General features: G+C 38.8%; 1 protein-coding gene across 1 annotated transcript in view; it reads left to right on the top strand.

The window, feature by feature from the left end:
- The window catches only part of EHBP1 (EH domain binding protein 1), a 471,942-nt gene that overhangs the window by 45,754 nt on the left and 400,909 nt on the right, over window positions 1-25,279 (top strand). Inside the window, exon 3 of the mRNA XM_081100594.1 lies at window positions 20,552-20,687. The gene's annotated coding sequence lies outside the window, so the exon portion shown is untranslated. The remainder of the gene's footprint in view (window positions 1-20,551; window positions 20,688-25,279) is intronic.

The following is a 25,279-nucleotide window of genomic DNA, read 5'->3' as shown; positions in this document are numbered from 1 at the left end:
AATATTTTTAATTGATGTTTTTAGAGACATAAGAAGGGAAAGGGAGAGAGAGAAATACCGATGTGAGTGTGCAACATCTATTAACTGCCATCAGTTGCCTCCTGCATGCCTCCTATTTGGGATAGAGCCTGCAACCCTAGCATGTGCCCTGATTGGGATTTGAACCACCAACCTTTTGGTGCATGGGATGATGCCCATCCAACTGAGCCTCACTGGCCAGGCCAAGAATCCTGTCATTATTGATGTCACAAATGGTCAAAAAGGCTAAAAAAAACTTTCCAAAAATTGTTAGTTGATGCTTACAATATTTATGGACAACAATCATATTAGTTCACTACTGAAGAACAGAGAAGGGAACCCATTATCATGGAATCAAAAGACTAATATAATTTGGGTTTCCCATCTTCTAGACCTATTACTCTCAATCTAAAGAGAGAAGTACAGAGTCTTCATTCTTAAAATGATGGGAATCATTCCCAGCAAGATTAGTAAATAACCCTATAAAGTTAAACTGTTTACTCTTATGGCAATGTTGATGGTCACAATAATAGCTGCTTCCCCAAGAATTGTTTAATTTCAATGGGGTTTAATTACATTTATGGTTTACTTTCTTAAATATTTTTTTCACAAAAATTTTGAGCCTAGTACAGTGGTTTGTTTCTCTTTGACAAGAGGCAATGTTGTCTGGTAATAATGTATTATACTATTTGACAAGAAACTGATTTGGGGAGTTATTTAAATTACTCCTAGGCATAATAAAGATATAAATTCTTTCTACTTGATATTAATAAAGAGTTTACAAACAATATTTTTAAGTGAACATGATATTCAATATATTGACTTAAAATGAACTCTGAGACAGTTCTAATATGATATGATTCCACATCAGTTTCATATTTTAAAAAATCTTATTCTAAATAACCTGAAATGTAACCTAATAATCTTCAAGTTGTTGATGGCTAATAAAAAACCTTTTGAATCTCTAGTATAATCTATTTTATTCACAACAGATTCAAAGGTTTATAAAAAAAGAACCAGACTATGGATTACATAGAAAGTCAAATCTCATGAAAGGAATTTTCCTTACTATATTAAGTGATATTTTAAGGCTGACTTTAATATCTAGTCTTTAAAGACATCCCCACTGAGCATTTTTATTAGAAAAAATTTTCCCCTTTAAAATTCTATTTAATTATAGTTTTTTGGTTCTGTGGCATTTCTTTGTTTTAGCCTACCACAGTGTTCATCTGTTATAGCAAGCTGCTACTGCATGCATCCAACTATGTGGGAGATGGCAATGGCAAGCCCAGGGAGATTGGTAAAGAAAAACCTGCTTAAGGAAACCTCAGATCTGTCAAGTGAATTGTGATACTGGTTAGAAGCAAGTGACCATCTTATTAAATAAGTAATAGTTCCATTTTTAGTAGTAATAGTATTACCATACTAATAATATTTTTATATTACACTATGTAAAATATAAATTCTGTTCTCCTTTCTGGAAAAAATTAATCTTTATATTTTATTGACTATAATAAAATATTGTCCTGCCCCTTCCCATAAATATTGATACACTGTACCCTTTTATTTTGGACTGTGGTTCTGTGCTTTCAACAAATAGTATGCATTGTCTTCAGTAGCTTACTGTACATTGCTTAGTCATACTCAGTTTTGATCCCCAATTACATCAAAGTTGTAAGAGTAGAAATCTGATAGACAATTTGGTATTAAAATGGAAGGTGTACACACAAGTAAAGAGTTCAGGTAAATTTGAATTATTATATTTATGTAGATGAATAACACAACTCTCAAAATTTTCTTGGAGGTAAATTTGCTTTGTAAAATAGAAAATCATTGCAATTATTCCTGCATCCCATTCCCTTTCCCACTGTATTTTTTAGTCAATACAGAATTGTTCTTCTTTTTTTTTTCCAACACATGCTGTGAAGATTAACAGAAGTTCTAGGTGGTTGGAAACAAGTATAATAGGAGGTCAACAGGGATGTCCTGGACCTCGGCTGAGCTACAAAGCTATGCACAGGTGATGAGCTCATGTATTTTAAGTTCAGGAACCCCCTGTAGTCAGGCCAGTCTACTACCCCACTCCCCTAATCCATCTTTTCACTTTCAACAGTTTCAGTTACTGAAGGTCAATCTTGGTCCCAAAATAGTACCTGCACATCCAACTATGAACATTTGTCATGGCTTGATGATCCAGGTTCACCAAAGCAGATGATCCTCCTTCTGATGGATTGTTAGAATGTCAATAGTAGCTAAAGTTACATCATAATCCCATGCCACTCACCTCACTTCCTCTAATCACATTGGCACTGTATCATCTTATGTCATTATAAGCAGGGTACAGTACAATAAGATATTTGGGAAAGAGACCACATTCACATAACTCTTATTACAGTCTATTGTTATTATTGTTCTGGTTTATTATTAGTTACTAGAGGCCTAGTCCACAAAATTCGTGCACGGGTAGGGTCCCTAGGCCTGGCCGGTGATCAGGGCTGATCTGTGGGGCGACCGGTAGGGTGATTGGGACCCCTGCTCGCACCCGCCTTGGCTGGCCTGGTGCCACCCACTTGCCAGCCCCGCCCCCTGCTGCAGGTCAGGGCCTGCAGGCTGGGGGCAGCTCCTGCATTGAGCATCTGCTCCCTGGTGGTCAGTGTACTTGACCTCTTCTACAAGGGGTCAGCTAGCAGTCTCATAGTGACTGGTCATTCCAGCAGTCGTTCTGCAGTTCAGTCGATTTGCATATTAGGGTTTTATTATATAGGATTATTATTAATCTTTTATTGTGCTTAATTTATAAATTAAACTTTATCATAGGTTTATATGCATAGGAAAAAGCATAGTCTACACAGGGTTTGGTACTATCTGCAGTTTGAGGCATCCACTTGGGGTTTTGGAACATATTCTCCATGGATAAGGGGGGACTAGTACACAGGGAAACAGCCCTACCACTAAACAGTCCCAAACTACCCCATCCCTATTCCCTGAAATATAAGGGAAGGGTGAATAGAGAGGGGGTTAGCTTTTTGTGAAGCAAAATACTCATTAGGATACTCTAATCTCTCCCTTCACCCATTCTCACTGTAGAGGAGGAGATGGAAGATACCTTTTCCTCTCAAAGAGCCCTTAAGAGAATTGTTCATGAAGTTGAGAGATGCTCAGTCTTCCCCCTCTACTAGTTTGGAGACTGGTTATTGTCACATCTCTTCTTTATCCTGGACCAGCAGAGTGCTCTGTATTCCAGGACAAGGAAAGGGGGCAGCAGAGAGAAATACCAAACATCATACCAAAGTCATATCCAAATGCCTAGATGAGGGAAGGAGCACCACAGTAGCTCACATTGCACCCCTAAGAGAGACTGCCAGCTGACCCCTTGTGGAAGAGGTCACGTAGCTGCAAGATATGCCTCCAAGAACTGGGCAGCAGGGAGGCACCTCAAGAACCCTAACCAGCCCTGACTGGTTTGGCTCAGTGGATAGAGCGTTGGCCTGCAGACTGAAAGGTCCCAGGTTCGATTCTGGTCAAGGGCATGTACCTTGGTTGCGGGCACATCCCCAGTAGGAGGTGTACAGGAGGCAGCTGATCAGTGTTTCTCTCATCAATGTTTCTAACTCTCTATCCTTCTCCTTTCCTCTCTGTAAAAAATCAATAAAATATATTTTTTAAAAAAAGAACCCTCACCAATGAGGGAGCCAGAACTTGGAGTCGCTTCTGTATACAGAGCATCAAAAATCTGACAGGGTTAACTAGAGAAGCAGCACCCTAAAGAAAGAAAATTACAATCTTCCGAAAGGGAGCCATGCAAGATATCTACTTCCCCATTCCTCCTCCTGCCCTAACATCAGAAGAGAAGCACCAGAAAGGAGAGGAAAGTGTGCAAAGAGTAGAGTACTTAACCTTCTACCCTCCCTCCATCCCACCCAATCCCAAGATTGTATAGTTATATGGGGAGAAAAATCATGCCTAAAGGGATTTATATTAAAGATTAATTTTGTTGGCAGTGATGTTAAGTGGCTCCTGTTCTAATATCTAATCTTTAAATTATGAATAAAATAGAAGTTATTAAAATCCACCCATCATTTCTAAATTAGAAAGCTGTTGGATATTCACATATCTACCAAGGTACAAATACGTTTGGAAACAATGGCTGGGATCCCAGACAGGCGCTCTGGCAAGAAGACTGAGCCTATAAATATCAGATGTAGTGTGTCATACAAAACCAAATAGCAGTTTTGAAGCATCATGATGTTTGTTTGTTTTTTCTAAGCAGATCCAGCAGTTGATCTTGGGCTACTTTCATAGCATCTCAAACAAAATTATTTTATTTGGCATTTCCGAGTGTTACATCACTGAATTATAGGTTATATCATCCCAGTGACAGAATGCTATGTAAAATTTGCAGTGAGGTACATTCATGTATATATATCATTCCAATATACATAGATATGTGTGCAAGAGATAAATACAGAGATTGGCCATTTGCCATTGTTATTAGGAGGAAAGGCATGCACACTGAGAGTTTTAACAAATTACAAATGCCAGGGAGAAAATAATATGGCTGTGTTTGAAAAGATCATGCTATTTACTTGACAGGCTCTGCCAGGGCAGAGTTACAGCTGTGGCCCTGCTTTGCAGATCATTTAAACAGGCTTTTCTTTATGTCACTGACACTTTAGTCACATCCACAGAGCTTTGCCATCAGTAAATAATAATTATTGTGTGTGAGAAGATAGCCTATGAGCAGCTCCCATGGTAATAACACCACAAATAAATCGATAGAAACACACACATTTATTAAATGGCTTCTGTTTATTTTTCCAATTGATTAGCATCATGGGACGTGTTAAATAAAAAAGAATTATAATTTAAAAAATTATGAACAGTGATGTCTGTGTGTATAAAAATTAGGATTGTCTTTTTATTTATTTTTTAAAATTTATCTTTATTGTTGAAAGTATTATAGATATCTCCTTTGTTTTCCCCATTGAGGACTGTGTTTTTAATATGTTTTTTTGATTCTCTCTTTTTTTATCTTTATGTATTCTCTGTAGTTGAACATTTCTCATTCCTTCTGTCTTGTTACCTTTGTATCCATCTACCTAAGGAAACATGGGGTGGTGTAGAGTCAGATAGTCTGGTTTTGAGCGTCACTACTTTCTAGCTGTGTCTGTTGAAGTCTCTGAGATTCACTTCCTTCATTTGCAATAATACCTACCTCCCCAACAGTTTTGTGCAGATGAAAGGAAATCATGAACATAAAGGTAAGCTACGTAAACTGTGAAACATCATACCAAAGTCATATCCAAAGGTCCATCTCTCCCAGGTTAGTCTCTAATGGAGACTGAACTATCGAGTAACTAACCATGGAAATAAGCATGGAAATGAATCATGGTAGGGCTCAGGGGAAACATATATTACTTAAAACTCTCTTCGATTTTTCCTTATTTTAGCTTTTATGGAGCATGATGAGGGTTTCTGATCATATTTGTTCTAGTGAAAATTCCTGTGGTTGTTATTGTAGCTGTTGTTCTAGTGATATCAGAAATGTCAGAAGCAAATCACAGGCAACTAAGAGAAGGGGAGAACATATGTAGGTGTGGCTGGAACGTAATAAACATTATTGAATTCATACATATGAATGTACCCAACATCCCCATCTTATGTTAGTCTTTGGAAATTTAAGAGAGAAATGGCTTGGCATTTGCCTCGAGGCTTTGTTTATCTGCTCTGATCCTGCACTGTGCACTACAGGAGTAGGGGGGACAGCAAAACCCAGATTGAATTTCGGAAGCCTTCCCAAATGTCGCATAAGGCATTAATAGGGGGTCTTGTGGCAAAATGATCTCTTAACTTTTTGCAGTAGGTGAGTAGAATTTCAAATTGCTTTGTTTATAACAAGTTAGTTGGGATTTTCTTTCTTTCTTTTGTACATAAGTAAAAGGAACACTGATCCTTTAAAAGCTTTTGGGCGGGGCACAAGTTTTTATTTAACAGTCTGTCACTGAGGTGGGAGACTGGTTCAGAATTGAATGGTACGGCGCTATTGCATGCTTTCATAGGTGTCTGTCAGAAGTTTTCAAGCCTGAAAACTCTGAGGTGAGAGGTATCATTCCCGAGTGGCAAGCAGTGAGCCCCGCAAAAGGCCAACATAGGGCAAAGTATAGTCAATGTATAGAGATGGAGGGTAGAAGGGAGGAGGCTGGAGGGAGAATGGCTCCTTTCCTACTCATGGGTGGATTTTCACTTGGTGTTAAACTTCTGTGTTGACCAAAATACTTCTTTAACTCAGTAAGAAGAAGCCTGTGATTTTTAGGAAAAAGAAATGTTTCAAATTCTGAGTACACAGACCTCTATTGAACAATGCATTAGTGCTGTTTGGCTTGGGTGTTTTTGTATATATTATACAGGCTTGGATTACAATAATTCCTCCCATTTGTATAAGATTTTGCAGTTTTTAAAGCACTTTATACTCTTAATCCTCACAATAAACATGGATAGAAGGGTACAGATGGCTCCTGACTCACAATAGGTTCACTTTAGACCACTGCTATTATGACCTTTATTATTGTAAATAGACTCTCCTCAGTATTGGCTAAATATCGCCATTGTGACTGCCTAGGTTACAAGATAGCCGAAGCTGCTCTTATATTGATTGGTGCTAGAAGTAAAGTAGAAAAACTTTTGATTTTATGAATGTAGGTATAGATGAAGCAAATCCATATGCATCTGAACTAGTCAACGCTCTTGCCAAAGCATTGCCCATTTATATTGAAAAATAGCTACCCCAAGACATCAAAGGAAGAAGTTTTTATTGCAAGCAAAAGCTCATTGGGTTGCTTTTAGAATAGAGTTGGCAAAAACATTAACTGTTAAGGGCATAATCAAATAATTTGCCCACAAAGTCTGCTAAAGATGAAGGATACTATGTACTGTGCATATTTAATGAGGATAAAATCAGCAGCAGAGATGAGGAGATGCAGGCGGAGGAGAAAAGGAAGAGAGCACAGCAATAAGAAAAACTTTAACTTTCAAAATAATTTCTACCCACTGGATCTGCAATGATAGTTTTTAGGCAGATGGCCCTAATTTTGATCACAGTTTGAAGGTCCTTAGAGCAATGAAACATTTACTTGTGTCAGGGAGATTTATCAGAAAAATATCTTTAGTTAGAACCTCTTTGCACTGGTATTTTAAGAAACCTCAGCCAGTTGATAAAAGAAGAATTCTCCAAGATGATTATTTAAAACATTGACATTTTCTTCACAAGCTTAGCTCATTGGAAAAACATGTATTTGTCTTTTCACGATCGATTTTGGTATTTTAGAGTATAAAATGGGTCTTCCAGAACACTTTCTTCATTTATAACCTTATAGACAATAAAGGTTTAATTTAGGCAAGCTCAATTTGTGAACAATATCTAGGAATAAATTATATTATAAATACCTATTATATTAGGCCCAGTTTATAAATGAGAAACAGACCACAAAGCAGTAAATTACTTGCTGACTTTCCCGAAAAAGGCAGATGGGGTCACATTTTGCCAGATTGCTAGGCTGACATTTAATGGTGCTTCCCTTTATCTCCCTTACCTGAGCAACACATGTTTTTCACAGACCATCAAGCAGATACACACGTACCATCTGAAGGACTCCAATCTTAATATTGTGGCAGCATCAAGTAAATTTGCTGATGGGCATATTATATGTTATCAAATATTACCAACAGTTAAATTCAATTAAAATTTATCAGATAAAAACAATTTAATGCAAAAGAAGAAGGCAGTTATCTACCAATAATCATCTTTGAAATAGACAAGTAACAATATTATTGTTTCAATGGAAAACCTGCCCTCCTTCAAAATGAATCTAGTCTATCTACCTGGAATTACCCTTGCCTTTCTTTTGCAGAAATTCGTTATTTTCATTGTTCCACGCTCTCTCCTACCTACCTTCAACCTTTTTCTCTGCCTAGCTGCTTATTATGAGCCTAGCCCTAGACAGTCTAACAGGCTCACATCTCTCTCATCTTTAAGCCAAACATCCTAAAAGAGTTCCCCATATTAACTCTCTTTATATTCTCACTTCCCCCCAAACTCACTTATAACCTAGCTTCAGCCTCAACATGCTTTTAGAATTGTTTTCTCACCGAGTCACAGTTGACCTCTATTTGCTAAATCTGGTGGTTACTTCTCTATACTTTTTGTGACTTCTCAGTAGCATTTAATACTTCTGACCACTCTCTGTTTCTTGACTCTTCCCCTTCCCTGGGTTTTCACGGCTGCAAACTCTCTTGGTCCTTCTGTCTCTGGCCTCCTGTTTCTCAGTCTTCTTGTTTCTTCCTCTGCCTGTGCCTAAAGCTCCTCAAGTTTCCTTCATGGACCCCCTTCTGTTCTCACTGAATGATTCTCAGTTTGGATTTCCCTCCCTCAGGCAGAGCCTGAAAATAAAGGATTAGATGCATGAAGTTTATTTTGGGAAGATAATCCAGGAAGTAGGAGTGATGGAGCAGGAATATTAAGATACAGAAGGAGGGGAAGACAGTAAAGGATGTATTACTGAGCTGGTAATCGTTGTGGACATAGACTGGTATTCACTGTCTATGTGACACAGAATTGCCTCTCTAAAGCAGGGTGGAGAACGTCCAGCCCTCGGGCCATATAAGGCCCAGGAAATCATTTGGCAGGAATTGCCTCTCTAAAGCAGGGTAGAGAACATCCAGCCCTCGGGCCATATAAGGCCCAGGAAATCATTTGGTCTGGCGCTGCCAAGGCATTAGGGGTGAGTTAATTAAACATTTGACCAAATATAGCAGGCTAATTTTTAAGTTGATAATTTTGTAAAGCCCTTGAATGCTATTATAAATATCCAAATGGTCCTTGGCAGAAAAAAGGCTCCCCACCCTTGCTCTAAAGGAAGGGAGGCTGGAGCATTATCCACCAGCTCCCATTGGTTGAAGATTGTCTCCAGGAAATGGTAATTTGGGGCACGTCTGGCCTGTACCTTTGCCAGTTTTAATGAACTTCCCCAGGTGTGGAGAAAGTTGTGAGGCAGGAAAGTAGAGGTAGGATGCTGTCAGAATACAGGAACCTGTTCCCCACAGCTGCATGGAAATGACAGATGAGCCAACAGGGCAGAAAGTAGGGCACAAAAAGCACTGCTCCACAACATTCTAAACTGAGCTGACTCCCCAATGGCTGACCCACTTTCTGTATCCCTTTCTGAGAGACGGGCTCCACCATCCTCTCAGGAGCCAAAACCAGTCGCTGAGCAGCTTGCTGATACTCTTTTTTTTTTCATAACATCCTATATATTTTTTAAATTCATCTGATTTTTGTTCATCCACATCCTCACTGTCTTGGCTTAGCTATTTGTGAGCTCTCACTTGGTTTCCTGCAACAACCTCCTAATTTATATTCTTGCCCTATTTATATGTTACCCTTATTGCAGCCAGAATAATCTTTTAAAACACTCATTGGATTATGTTGCTCTCATACTCAAAACTTCTCAATGGCTCTTTCTTCATCTCTAAAAAAATCAATAAAAACATATTTTTAAAAAATTGACTGGGACCCTAACCGGTTTGGCTCAGTGGATAGAGCGTCGGCCTGCGGACTCAAGGATCCCGGGTTCGATTCCGGTCAAGGGCATGTACCTTGGTTGCGGGCACATCCCCAGTGGGGAGTGTGCAGGAGGCAGCTGATTGATGTTTTTAACTCTCTATCCCTCTCCCTTCCTCTCTGTAAAAAATCAATAAAATATATATTTTTAAAAATTGACTGGGAGAGAGAGCATGTAGACAAAGGAGAGAGGAAGACCCAGGAAAGAAGCCTTGAGAACAACTCTTAACCCTCAGGGAGAGGTAGAGGGACTTCCATTTCTGGCAATATGACAGACTAGATATCCTGAACAATCCTCTCACTGAAAGCAACTTAAACTAGTTGACAAAGTTGAAATGCATTTTATGGTGGCAGCAAAAATAAGGAATACTTTGCTGGGCCAGTGTGACTCAGTGGTTGAGTGCTGACCTATGAATCCAGAGGTCACGGTTCAATTCCTAGTCAGAGCAAATGCTTGGGTAACAGGCTCAGTCCCCAGTGTGGGGTGTGCAGGAGGCAGCCGATCAATGATTCTCTCTCATCATTGACATTTCTATCTCTCTCCCTTTCCCTTCCTCTCTGAAATAAATAAAAAAATATTTTTTTAAAAATAAGGAATACTTATTAGAGGCCAGGACTAAATGCAAGGGGGAACCCAGGAAATAAGCAAAACCTGAGAGGAGAGGCTTTTGCCTTGAGGGCATTTGTCAAATGAGTGAATGTCTTCAAAGTGAGAAGTGGACCCCTCTGCCTCTGCTTAAAGCTGGGTCCCCAAAAGACTACCCCCTTTTTATACGATGAATTACAAATAAACCTACCATTTTCCCTCCACCTCCAGAAAATTGCAAGGAAAATTGTCTGCCTTGGGAACTGACTCTAAATGGAGGGAGAGAAGAAATATGCCCCCTGAGAATTTGCACATAATCGGCATTCATACAGGCTTGCAGCCCCAATTCACACCACAGCTGGCAGTCCAAAAACACTCAAGTCAAGCATTAAGGGTAAAGTAAACCTGTACGTGTAGTTCCTGGGCGCCTAGCAGAAACAAATGCAAATCTGTCCTGGAGGTACCATCTTCAACACAGGCCTCAAAGAGTTTTCATCAATAAACACTAAAGAAATACAAGGTCGTGGTCAAAATCACAAAATAGTAAAGGAAATAATATACCATAAGCAAGGGCCAGCAGAAGCAACAAACAACAGAATTAGATCACAAAACATTAGCTATTAAAATTACTAGACATAGGCCTTACTTGTTTGGCTCAAGGATAGAGTGTCAGCCTGCGGACTGAGGGGTCCCGGGTTCGATTCCAGCCAAGGGCACATGCCTGGGTTGCAGGCTCGATCCCCAGTGGGGGGGGGGGGGGCGTGCAGGAGGCAGCCAATCAATGATTCTCTCTCATCATTGATGTTTCTCTCTCCCTCTCTACTTTCCTCTCTAAAATCAATAAAAAATATATTTTAAAAAAATTACTAGACATAGAATATAAACTAAGTATGTTAAATATATGTTAAGAAATAAGAGAATAAAAAAAAAGAAATAAGAGAATAGATTGACAATATGCATAAACCATGACCCAGCATTTTTGAAAAAGACTCGAAAGAACCACTAAAAGTTTAAAATATAAATTCAAAATTAAAAACACAATGGTGGATTTTTATTTGATTTCATTTTCAGAGAGGAAGGGAGAGAAAGAGATAGAAACATCAATGATGAGAGAAAATCATTGATTGGCTGCCTCCTGCTGCCCTACTGGGGATTGAGCCTGAAACCCGGCATACGCCCTTGACCAGAATCTAATTCGGGACCTTTCAGTCCTTAGGCTGATGCTCTATCCACTGAGCTAAACCAGCTAGGGCACAATGGGTGGATTGATAGCAGAATAATCACAGCTGGAGAACAGATTAGGAAAGAGAGATCTAAAAAAATTTTCTTTTACATAATGTATCCCAAAGATGTGGAAAATATGAAAGAGAGATTATAAATTATGGAGATATTGTAAGAAATATAACAATACCTAATTGGAATTCCAGGAAGACAGTAGAGGCCAGAAGGAATAAAAGCAATAATTGAAGACATAATGGGCTGAGAATTCCCAAGAAATGACAAACTATAGATTCAAAAAGCCCAACAATTCCAATATTGTTAAGTAAAAGGAAATTTACACTTAGAAACATTCTCATTACATGCTGAGGTATAAAACAAATATCAAATAATATGATAAAGAAAAAATTTAAAAGCAGCCAGAGAAAGAAAAGACATTACTTTCATCAGGACAACAATTAGACTTCGTATCAACTATGGAAGTCAGAAAAAATTTAAAATCTTCAGTATGCTGAAAGAAAATTTCTGTTGACCTAAATTTGTATATTTTAAGAACAATGAAAAAATCAGACATCTTCAAACAAGCAAACAAAAACAGAATTTGCCACCACCAATAGACCCTCACTAAAGGAAATTCTAAAGCTCTCTAGGTAGGAAGAAAGTGAACACATGGGAGGTTAGAGATGAATAAAGAATGAAGAGTGAGAAAAGTGCTAAATATGTGGTTAATTGCAAATAAATATTGGCTAAAAACAACACAATAGTATTCTCTTAAGAGGTTAAAAAAACTAGCTAGGAATGAAATACATAGCCATCTATAATAATAAAAACATACTATGCTAATTAGACCAGACGTCCTCCTAGACGTCCCTCCGGATGACCTTCCAGACGAAGCCGGGGCTGCAAGGGAAACCCGGGTCCCAGGTTTCAGAGGGAAGCTGGTGCCGGTAGCCAGGGGAAGGAAGGCCTACTCTTGCATGAATTTCGTGCATCAGGCCTCTAGTCTATATATAACATGTAAGTTGGGAGGGGAATAATCAGAGTTAAATATTCTGTTCTTTTTATTGTTTGGGAGAATGGTAAAGATATTAAGTATCCAAGTTAAAATTTTTAGCATAACCATCTTAAGGGTGCGTAGCTTTCATAACCATCTTAAGGGTGTGTAGCTTTTTAACTAAAAAGGAAAAAGTGGAAAACAAAAAATAATCAATACAACAGTAGATGAAAACAGAGAAAAAAAGAAGTATTGAAGGTTCAAACATATAAAAAGCACAAAATAGGATGGTAGAGATACAAATATATCAGGAATTAGACTTAGCAAAAATAGACTAAGTGCCCAACTTATAAGGCAAAAATTTACAGGTGTTGTGTGTGTGTGCATACATATATATTCTGTTTTGAAGAATTCAGCTATATTCTGTTTAAGTCACATTTGAAACATAAGGATTCAGAAAAATTAAGAATAAGAGTGTGAAAAAATTTATACCATGCAGTCACTAATCAAAAGAAAGTTGGTATTGCTATATTAGTACCAGACAAAATAGTCCTTAAGACAGAAAGCTTTAAAAAGAATCATTTCATAGGGATAAAATATTCAGTTCTCTAGGAAGAGGTAAGAGTTCTCTAAACTTATAACTAGTTAGATCAAGCTGGCAAAATCAGTAGGGAGACAGAAGATCAGAACAACACAATTAATAAGCTGGCTTTAATTGAATAAGTAGATAGAACACTGCACCTAACAACTACAGAATACACATTCGTTTCAACCAACATGGAGTATTTTTTGAAAATTAACCACATGCTGAGCTATAAATCAAATATCAACAATTTTCAAAAAACTGAAATCAATAACAAAAGGATGACTAGAAAAAGACCATATGTAGAAAATTAATATACCCTCTACTAAATAACCTGTGGGTCAAAGAAAAAATTATGATGGAAATTAGAAAATACTTAGAATATGTGAAACAAAAATACTATAATCAAGAAGTATTCAATGCAAATAAAGCAACAACTAGTGAGAAATTTCATCCATAGATACTTTTATTAGGAAAGATGGAAGGCTGGCAATTAATAAGCTAAGAATTTAAAAAAAATAATGAAATAAAGAATAAAAAGTGGGAATAATAAAGATAACAGCAGCAATCAATGAAGCAGAAAAAATACAAAAGAGGATTAAAAAGACCTATAATTCTTTCTTTGAAAAGCCTTTTGCAGATCAATATTAGAACAAAAGAGATTGTAACTACAGTTGATGCTGGCAATTAAATGGTTAATAAGGAGAATTACAAACAACTTCAAGACTGTGAACTGGAAAATATAGAGAAATGGATAAATTCCTACAAAAATATAACTTAACAAAACTTCTTTAAGGAGAAAAAGAAAATAATTCCAAAAAATTAAAGAAAAGAAATCAGTTGTTTAAAATTATCTCACAAGGTAAAAATTAAGACCAGACCATTTTTTGTTGTGTTTATTTTACTTTAAATTGTTTTATTGTAATAATTTTCAATCATGCAAAAATGTAGGTCTTCCTCTTCTGTGCTTACTGCTATTGTAATGTCCACCATAGTCTCTACAATTCATTTATTTGCCTGTTTCTGACACTAAAGCTAGATTTTTTATTAATATATTTTTTATTGATTAAGATATTACATATGTGTCCTTGTCCCCACGTTACCCTCTACCCTCCCCCCCCGCTCATGTCCTCACCCCCCACCCCCCTTGTCCGTGACCATTGGTTAGGCCTATATGCCTGCATGTAAGTCCTTTGGTTGATCTTTCCCCCTTACCCCCACCCTCCCCTACCCTCCCTCCAAAGCCCGACAGTCCAATCAATGCCTCTCCTTCTCTGGATCAGTCCTTGTTCATCAGTTTATGTTGTTCATTATATTCCACAAAATGAGTGAGATCATGTGGTATTTATCCGCTCTCCAGTTCCATCCATGCTGTGGCAAATGGTAAGAGTTCCTTTTTCTTCTTCCTCTTCTTAAAGAATACCTTTCAGCATTTCATATAATGCTGGTTTGGTGGTGGTGAACTCCTTTAGCTTTTTCTTATCCGTGAAGCTCTTTCTCTGACCTTCTATTCTGAATGATAGCTTTGCTGGATAAAGTAATCTTGGTTGCAGGTTCATGCTATTCATCACTTTGAATATTTCTTGCCACTCTCTTCTGGCCTGCATGGTTTCTGTTGAGAAATCAGCTGACAGTCGTATGGGTAGTCCCTTGTTGGTAACTGACTTTCTTTCTCTTGCTGCTTTTAAGATTCTCTCTTTGTCTTTTGCTCTTGGCATTTCAATTATGATGTGTCTTGGTGTGGTCCTCTTTGGGTTCCTTTTGTTTGGGGTTCTCTGCGCTTCCTGGACTTGTAGGTCTATTTCTTTCACCAGGTAGGGGAAGTTTTCTGTCATTATTTCTTCAAATAGGTTTTCAATATCTTGCTCTCTCTCTTCTTCTGGTACCCCTATAATTCTGATGTTGGTACGCTTGAAGTTGTCCCAGAGGCTCCTTACACTATCTTCATATTTTTGGAATCTCTTTTCTTTTTTCTTTTTCGGTTGGGTATTTTTTGTTTCTTTGTATTTCAAATCTTTGACTTGATTCTTGGGATCCTCTTGTCTGCTGTTGGATCTCTGTAAATTATTCTTTATTTCAGTCAGTGTATGCTTAGTTTCTAGTTGGTCCTTTTTTCATGTCCTCCAGGGTCTCACTATACTTACTGAGGGACTCATTAAATTTATCGGCGGTTTCCATAAAATTCTTGAAAAACCTTATAAATGTGGCCTTGAACTCTATATCCAGTCGTTTGCTTTCCTCCATTTCTGCCATTTGTGCCCTGTTTCTTTGTCTCTGCATTTTGGCTGCTTCCCTGTGTTGAATGAGTGGCTTTGTGTGCTAGGTGTCCTGTAGGGCCCAGTGGCTCAGCCTCCCCAGTTACCTGAGGTAGCTATGCCTTGGTTGTTGTAGGATCACTGGGAGGAATTGACCTCCAGGCCAATTGGCAGTGAGAATCAGCTGTGTCTGCAGTGGGAGAACTTCTGTGCTGGAGACACCCTTCTGGGGCAAGACTTGCTTCAGTGGGGCTTTGGTGCTCACTGAGACTGCACCCTGAGTGTGTCCCTTATGGATCTGAGGAGTTGTGATCTGGATGGTCTCCCTCTGACCATTGGGTACAGTGGCTCTTGGATCTAAGGGGGTGCTAATTTAGCCTCTGCCTGAGGTTACACAGCAGGAACTACAAAGAGAACTGCAGATTCCTCTTCCTATTTTTTGGCCCTGATGAGGCTCAGCTGTGAAGCAATGCAAGCCACTGTGGGGCCTTGGGCCTTCTCTTGGAAGTTCTGGGTTTGTCTGGCCAGGCTGCAGTTAGGTATTTACAGGTTACAAAGGGTCGGGGCATTCATATGCAAAAACCTCTGCCGCAGCCTGGGTGGGGCGGGGGCTCAAGGAATCAAAGGGCGGAGCAAGCAGCTATGGCGGAGCCTCAGTCCTGCCCTAAGGAGTCGAGAGTCTCAGTGTCCCAGTAACGGCTGCAAGCACCTCTGAGGGAAAGCCGCCCTCAAGTTCGCCCGCTGCCAAACAGTCCAGTTTCTCCCCGTATGAGTCCTGGGTCCTCAGAGACTTCCCGGAACCAGAGTTCAGAGCCGTTGGGAGCTTGTGACTCCCTCCGGATTCAAAATGACAGCTGTGTCCTCAGGTGCCAGCCCTTTTCCGTGCGCGCGAGCCCCCGTACCTCTGCACTTTACTTCCGCAGCTCCTCTGGCTCTCAGTGTGCTTTTCTTTCCTTCTAGTTGTAGAATTTACACTCAGCCATCCTTCCTGTAGTTCTGGATGATGTCCGTTTTGTGTTTTTGACGTGTTTTTCAATTGTTGTGGGAAGCAGCAATTTCCCGGTGTTTATCTGTGCCGCCATCTTAGTTTTGACTAAAGCTAGATTATAAGCTCTTGAGCAAGAAACTGAATTGAACATCTTCTAAGTGCTTCATAGACTATACTACCTATTAAGAAAATGACCAATTTGCCTCATCTGCTTCAGCAAAGAATAAATTTTTATAGTACAATTATGTTGAGTTAACTGAGTCAACAATATGCTAAACATAAGCAAAATTAGATGTAGCCTCTTTCCAATGCCCATAGCTCCTAAATTTAACCGTTATTACATATATTCTTTTCCTCAATTCCTTTTTAATGATATAGCCATTGAAAGAAAAGAATACTTTTATCTAATTGAGATTGTTCTGTGCTTCCCCATCATATAGTCATTAAGATACTCAGCATTTTATTCATACTTCAAGTTTTTCCCACAGCAAAATAAACAACATTTATAAACATGAAAGTGTTTCTATTTTCTCCTAAGAAATCTAGGGGAAATGACCTCTTGCTGGCTTTAAGGCTAAGGCTTCCACTGGTACATTAAGTGTCTGTGGCCCTCTGATAATAGTGTGTGCCATGGCCTCGCCCAGTGTATTGTGTGAGCCCTTGACTAGACTTTATTCCCAACTACTTCAAACTGTACCTCATCTGCCCAAGAGACATTTCATTGTGTGGTTTTCTATTGACAAATGTCTTTCTTGCACTTTTCTCAATGCTGCTCTGTCTGAAGCAAGTTGGTTCCTTTTGGCAGAAAACACTATTCATGGGAAAAACTTCCTAATGAAAAGAATCCCAGACTTCAGTGCTGAGTGCTAGCAGCATAAGGAAAAGCACAACTGCACGAGGATTAGAACTTTATATGTGTGATTGACTTCAGGCTCCAACCAAAGCAAAGATGGCATCAAGGCAAATCCTCTTATGCTTTAACCTGCTCTGAACCACCCCTCAGATGTCAAGGTTCATGGTAAAATGTGTTTAATCTATTCCCTGAAGTACTTTGAGCCTCTAAATCTTTGAAAGAGTATTTTACTCTTTCATTCCAGGTTTGAAAAGCATCATCAGGAAAGCTGAAATAGGGTTACTTAATAGTCTCATGTTAGATTCCTTATCTCTCTAAATAAGCACCTTCTCCTACTGGGCACTTCTTAGAAGATTTTAAAAACAAAAGGCTCAGGTGATATGAATGTTTCTGCCTATTTGCAGTAGGATTGGTTGGATCAATAGTTTTCAAACTAAGTTCTGAGCATCCTCATGGGTTCCTTGGAAATCCCTCAGGATCAAGAGGGATGAATAAATGAGTATCCTTACCCAAGTTCCAATATGAGCAGCCTTGTTTTTGTCCATTTTACATAAATTGGGCTCTAACACATATTCACTTGAAGAGAAGAAAGGGTTTCAGTGCTTAAAAATGTTTTTTTTTTTTTAAATAAACAGAACTAGAATACCTTTTTCTTTATTCAGTAGTTAGCATACACTGCGTGTCATTAAAGTAGGGTTAGAACACTGATATCACTGTTAGTTCAAAGCAGTGACACCTTTATTTTCTTATTTATTCTACAAATATTGAACTTTTCCTATGTACTAGGCACTGTGCTAAGTGCTAGGATATAATATAGGCATGGTACCTGTCCTCATAGACTGTGTGGTCTAGTGGAAAGATAGTTAAATAGGTAATTACCATGCATTGTAATAACTAGTTGTGTGTGGTGAGGGAAGGGAGTCAAGAAAGACTTCTGAGTCTTAGGAAAGTAGGAGTGTTCAGGAAACAGGACTAATATATGTAAATGCCTGTTGGTGGGAGAGACCATGGATCTCTTGAAGAACTGAAAAAAAAAAAAAAAAAAGGAAGTATTAAGTCTGGAGAGTAGAGTGCAAATTAAAGGAGCCTTGAAAGCTCTCTAAAGGAGTATGTACTTTAAGAGCCCTGGGCAAAACCATCACATTGCTGTTTTTAAAAGCTTGCTCTGGCTGTAGGGTGGAGAATGGAATGAAGAGGAGCAGAGAGGAGAACCAGAGGAGAAGAAGGTTAGAGTGTTCCAAGTGAGAGCTCCCTTGGGTTAAGTGAGCAGAGTGCAGATGGAAGGGTGTGACCAGATTCCAGAGATAATACGGGTTTAGATTCTAGTTATATGATGACTGATGGATGGAATGGGTGTTGGGTATGCAAGAGAGGGTGTCAAGGATGCTGTTCAGTTTTCTGGCTCAGGCAACTGAGTGGTTAATGGAGTCATTCATGGAGATAGGGAACTTAGGGGAGAGGGTCAAATTTAGAGGGAAGGTGATGAGGTTCATTTTGGACATGCTGAGTCAGAGATCCCTGTGGGCCATCTTTGTGTTGATGTTAAATAAGCAGTGGATGTTTGGGCCTGTAGGTTAGGACACAGTCTGGGCTAGAGACGTAGTTGTGGGACTCATCAGGGAAGAGGTGGTGATCAATGTCTTGAGAGTGGGATGAATGACAGCTTCTGGAGGGAGTGAGTAGGCTATAAAAGAAATTGAAGGACAAAGAAAAGGAAAACAGAAGGTGATATCATAGAAGCCAAGAGAAGAGAGTGGTTCAAGGAGGGGTGAGCAAGCAGTGGTGTTAAATGTTGCAGAGGTCACAGTCTGAAAAGTGTCTTCAAAATGTAGGTCTACATTCTGTCAGTGACAGTATTCAAAAGCTGTTTTTGATTGCCTTTGATCTAATCGATATGTTTTCTGTACTAGTGCAGGAACAAACCTCATGTGTAACTGAACAAAATTATCCAGGAAATGGCACCTTTAATTTTCAGTAAGCTGCTACATCATGAGGAGTTTTTGTAGATATCTGAAGAGGTTTAAAAACCAAACAGTTAATTATTGAAAAATCTCTCCCCACAAATAAGTAGGCAAGCAACTAAAGCTCTCTAATGTGATTTTCCTAAAAACCCAAAGCAGGAGTTTTATACAGTTTGCTCTTTAGTGTAGTATAATGTTAGTGTTCTGTAAAATGTAATAAATATAACTTGGAGAGAAACCACTAGAATAGGTGGGACACCCACACACACTAAAAAACTTTGCAAAGTCATGTTAACCCACAATTACATTTCTCTCAGTCTTACTTTCACCCTCCACCCAGCTCCCCTTACCTTCTATCCCCTTCCCATCTGTAACTTGGCGTAACTTTATGGGAGCTATGATTGCTGGTACATATGTTGAATTTGGGATTCTTCACAGAATGGAATAGTGTTTTCCACGAGTTAAGTGGTTCTTTGCAGATATTCACCACTCTGTGAACCACATGGCTGGAAGGAAACGTATCTAGCCTAACTTCCTCCTTTTATAGTCAAAGCAATTAGGGTAGGAAGAAATGAAGTAACTTGAGCAATGACACTTCAGGCACTGAATAGGCCACTGAAGTAGGTCCACATACAGCCTGTACTGTATGTATAACAATAATGCTTCTTGGAGATGACAGAGAGAATTAAAATATGTTCTGTCCTACTTTATACAAGACTGAATCTGTTCATGTCAAGTTGTTAAATGATTCAGATATAAAATAAAAAGGTTTACTGTAGTATGTTTGAGAGGCATTGTGAGACCCAGTCCACAAATGTGAATTCTCTTGTATTTTCTCTTGTATTTTCTGTTTCAATGCACTTCGTGCAAAAATTTATTTCCAAAGAGATTGAGACATGCACACTGATATATTCTGTGTTAATCTATGTAGCCCGAATCTTGGTCCAGGGCACTTTCTACTACAACACTCAAACTCATCCACCATCCCTTTCCCAATAGTACCAATATTTTGATCTTCCAATGGGATACCAGAGATTCATGTGGCTGCTTGGATAGGATTTGCAATGGGACAGGGAGAGACTGAGCCAGGAGATGCTAAGTCTAGCTGTCATTTAGCCAGTTTGGTGTAAGAGAAGAATGGCTTTCTATGCATACATCCAATTCTGAGCTACCAAAGAGCTTAAAGGGATGATATAGGAGGTAGCTCTCTGAATATTGGAAATCCCAAACCCATGGAAGGTGATGGAGTATAAGGAAAGACACCAGACTGTGGAGTCAATGGACTTAGCTTAGAATCCTGGCTATGCTTCTTAGTAGAAATGACACTTCTCAAATTTATTTTCGATTCTCTAAGCCCTCAGTTTTTTCATCTGTAAAGTGTGGTGGTGAAGATGCAATGAAATAATATGTGATTTTTTAAAAAATAGCAGTAAATTATGTAAGTTTTAGTTTCTCTTTTCTTCACCTTAAATTCCTTAGGTTCCTTCCATCTCAGGCCCTTGCTCTTTGCATCCCCACCAAATGGCTCTGCTAAAGAAAGACTCAGGCTTTTGCTGAACTACTCCTGAAGAAAAGCATCTTGAAATTTGGACCTACAGTTTCAGAAGTTTACATGGTAAGCCAACACGATTGTGTTTTTTCTTTTTAGTTTTATTTTGACATAACTGACATATAACATGGCATGAGTTTAAAATGTACAACACACTTATTCGATCACCTTTTTGATGATAGTCATTCTTACATATGTGAGTTAATACTACATTGTGATTTTTATTTGCATTTCTCTAATTATTAATGTTGGCCAACACTATGGTGACAAAGGGAAAATTATTTCTTTGTGACAAAGAAAAATGACGTGTAATTTATAATATCCCATTCATTTCAAAGAAAATTCTTCATTTGCTGAACGGAGTTATGGGTAGGAGGCTGCAAGGTTAAGAGAGTTTACTAACTTGTTTTGCATTAGATAAAAAAAATTATTTTGTAGGCGGTAGAGGAGGAGGGCAGAGCTAAGGGACAATGCAGTGAGATCCAGCACCAAGGGAAACGTGGAACCTATATGTGGACAAAATTCAAGGGTGAAGAAGTAGCTGAGGGGAACTTTCTGGGGAGACCCAAGTTGTTTAATAGGAGTTTCTATTAAAGTGTGCCATGTGGTGCTTGATATAATCCTTTAATGCACCACTCCATGAAATCTACAATAAAACCCATGTTTCTTGTTAGTGTCTTCTGGGAGTTGAATTTGATCTTGTTCAGAAATGTAGAACTGTTGAGTCCTACTTCGTGGTGTCTGTGAACTCAGGACAGGGCTGGGAGGCCCAGGCATATTGGGGTCACATTACTTATAAATATCAGTATCCTCAGCTGAAGATATACATTCTTTTTTAAAAGCAGAATACATAAATAAACACCTGGAAACTGCCATCATTGGGCTCAGAATAATATAGCTTGGCTCTGAAGGATGAAGGTAGAGTTTCATCTGACAAAAGTACACAAAGTTCAGATTTTGGCTTAACCTAGAACTTCCCTATGTACCTCACAAAATTGTTATAGAGTTTACACTCCAAAAATTTCCAGCTTGAACAATGTCACTCGTCCAGACCATGTATTCAATGCTGCAAAATTTGTGTGAAAAGTCAAAGAGTAAAACAGTACTTGGAAAATCCTAAGGCAGAGACTTTCAGTTGACCGAGCACTCCCTCCACGCCCAGAAACTCAGCAGCAGCAGCCTTCCCAGCTCATCTGTGAGGTAATGGGATAATGGGTTAGGTTTTCAGAGTTCCCAGCAGAGCTTGTGGTCACATTAGGCTCCATAGCTCTACCTCCCCAAAATTGTCTTTGTTTTTGTTTGTTTGTTTTTGTTTGTTTGTTTTACAATAGTACAGGACCTATTAGGAAGCAAGAAGTAGCTTTAAGAAAAAGGTCACAAAAACTCATACCTTGAAAAACGGATAAGAGTGGAAATTGGGTATGGAGAAAGATGACCGAGTCCAGGGGAGACTCTGGGAAGCTTTTAACATTTGAGAGCAGTGCGCAGTGTACGGCTTGGCAATAATGGTTACTCAAATGAATAAAGCTGCAGGAATTTGTTGTGGGAGCTTAATTGCTTCAAGCCTTTGGTGCCACTTTCAGAACAGCTACCAATTTTAATTGGAAAATTGATTCTACAGAATGACTGGCAGGTACAAATGAGTGGACGGTGCTCTGCTGCAGGATAGCACACAGATATCTCTGAATGGGCTGCAGTGAGTCATCACGTAAGCCAGCTCTAAGAACTGAGCGTCCCATGTAGAGGAAAGCATAAGATTAAGAATCAGATGGCCAAGCGAAAACCCAAGCTCTACTGAAGCCTGTCAAGTAGTAGGTCACTCAGTCCTTCTGAGCCTCAATACCCTTTTCTATAAAACGCGTCATGATGCGTCACAAGATAGTTATAAGCTTCAATGGATATAAAATGTAGATTAATTTTTTTCTTAATTACAAAAGTAATGCATGTTCAATGCAAGAAACTTGGAGAATGGCAACTGATCCATGTTTCTCTCTCACACATCAATGTTCCTCTCTCTATCTCTCTTCCTTTCTCTAAAAACAAAAACAAATCAATAAAAACATATCCTCAGGTGAGGATTAAAAAGAAAAAAAAGATAAAGGAAAATAAAAAAGTACTCAGAATTTTACCAACCAAGGACAAGAGATAGTATTTCAATATGTCTTCAATTTTTTAATATGTGCGCGCACATACACACACACACAAAGTACACTTTCTTTTAAACAAAAATAGCATTTTAACTGTGCATACACTTTGTAGATTGCATTTCTACTTAGAGATATATTGAAAAATATTTCCCATATCAATAATCTTCTTCTACATGTTTAGGAAAGCATTTTTAGAACTGTAAAGGGCCATTCAAATATCAGTAGTTATTATTAAAACATGAATGAGTATATATGTTCTTTTCTTCCTCAACATACCCAAAAACCCAAGCACCCAAAAAAGCCATTCTGCATCATTCTATTGGCAATTCTCTAAACAAAAGTTATGATGATTAGAATCACTTTTGTCTATCTTTTCTTATTTCTCTTTTGGTATTTTCTGTCTAACAACTAGGAAGACAAAAGTTACCAAATGGGATTATGTGATGGCGTTTTAAAGCTGTAAATGCCTTTGATTTATTCTCTTCAAATTTGTTTTGGCAATGATGCCTGGGTTCTGTTGAGACAGGCTACATGTATGTGTGCCATGGTGTTTTCCATTAACATAGTTTAAAAAATAATTATCCAGAAACCTGGACCCACTGCCCCCTTGTTTTCCACGTCCAAGTTCTTTTACTCTTGTGAAGAATACATATGCACACAACTAAAAATAAATCGCAAGTCTGATTTAGAAAATCTTAAAAAATGATGACTGGGCGAGTTAATTTGTTGTAAGGTTGTTTTGCCCATTTTCCCTACTTCGTTTGACCTGGATTGAGATTTAGAGATGCGGATCCTTGTTTTGACTCTTACTATTCATGTATCATGGACAAGCCCACACTTTCCTCAACCTTGGTTTTCTCATCTGTAGAATGTCAGGAGTAGAATAGGTCATCGCTAAAAGTCTAAGATTTTCCAGGCCATGTTCGGAGAGTCAGGTGACACTCTGAAGGCGCACCAGAGATAATGTAGACAGATATGCCCTGGCACAGCTCTAGCCAGTTACTGAAATATTAAAATCTTCTGTATCACTTATTAACATCCCTGTTTGAGCTTCAAAGTGCCCTCTTTTCCTAATTCCTCCCCATTTAACTTCCCTGGCCCCTCCTCGTGGACCCCAGACTCCTTCAATTCCAGCAGCTAAGCAGCTTCCAGCTGGCATCCATTCTGATTGGTTAGAGCCCGATTCCATCCAGTTTTAAAATATTTTGAATATCACCCCTGGACATAAGGATCTCCTTTGCATCCCTACTGCACAGTGCACGCCAGCTCATGACAGAGGCCAAATCATTATCCCGGTGGCCAAATCTTCTGAAGTTCACAAAATTGCAGACTATGTTTAATATTGGCTATTTTACATGTAGAAAGTGAAAACCTTAACTGAACTTTGTAAGTTGTATCAACCTAGGTATAATTTAAAGTAGTCGATACACTTATTTTTGTACATGTGTTCAGTTGTTTTTATTGTTTTAAAAAGTAAAGTGAAATTTTTAAAAATTTAGTTTTAGACATCAGTATAGCAGGACATAAATATATTATTTTTTTCTTTTTAAAAATATTTTTATTGATTTCAGAGAGGAAGGAAGAAGAAGAAGAGAGAGAGAGAAACATCAATGATGAGAGAGAATCATTGACTGGCTGCCTCCACACAGGGATCAAGCCCCTCAGCCACTGGAAACCACTAATGTACTGTCTGTGTCCATGGACTTGCTTAGTCTGAAAACTTCATATAAATGGAATCATACAATATCTGGTCTTTTGTGACTGGCTTCTTTCACTTAACATATTGTTTTCAAGGGTATGAGTGCATTCTCTCTCTCTCTCTCTTTTTTTATCCTCATCCAAGGATATTTTTCCATTGATTTTTAGAGAGAGTGGAAGGGAGAGGGAAAGGCAGAGAGAAACATTGATGTAGAGGAACACATCGATTGGTTACCTCCTGCATGAGCCCTGACCAGGGTCTGGGCTGGGGAGGAGCCTGCAATCAAGGTATATGCCCTTGACCAGAATTGAACCCAGGACCCTTTGATCCACAGCCTGATGCTCTATCCACTGAGCCAAATCAGCTAGGGCGGAATGAGTGTATTCTTAATGTTTCAGTAAAATTGAAAGCAGGAGCGATTCTGGGCAAAAGTTTGAAGACACGATAACGTTTGGATTTGGCTTCCTCTGACCTCCTCTCCTCGGTCCGGCTGTCCCCCGCCTCTAGGCACTTTCCCAGTTGTGGCCTTCTCTCCTGCCCCACAAACAATATTTTTTTCAAATACCGCAGTCTATGGAGATCTGTTTTAACTAAACATTGGGATTTTCCCCTGAAGTTAGGGAGGGAATAAAACCCTTTAACTAAGTGCCAGGCGGGTAATTAATCACTTTAACTACGAACAATCATGCTTAAACTACATAATCTTTACTCCCTGGAATGGAGATAAGAAACGCCCTAACCTTTGGAATAGAGATTGATAGGATTGGAATCAACTGGTATAAATACAGATGTAACAAGACAACAGAACACAG

This window comes from Myotis nattereri (assembly GCF_964212035.1).
Source record: "Myotis nattereri genome assembly, chromosome: 10".
NCBI classification, from domain to species: Eukaryota; Metazoa; Chordata; class Mammalia; order Chiroptera; family Vespertilionidae; genus Myotis; species Myotis nattereri.
Note: the sequence above shows the minus strand (reverse complement) of the source record. Positions and strands in the feature narration are given on the sequence as shown.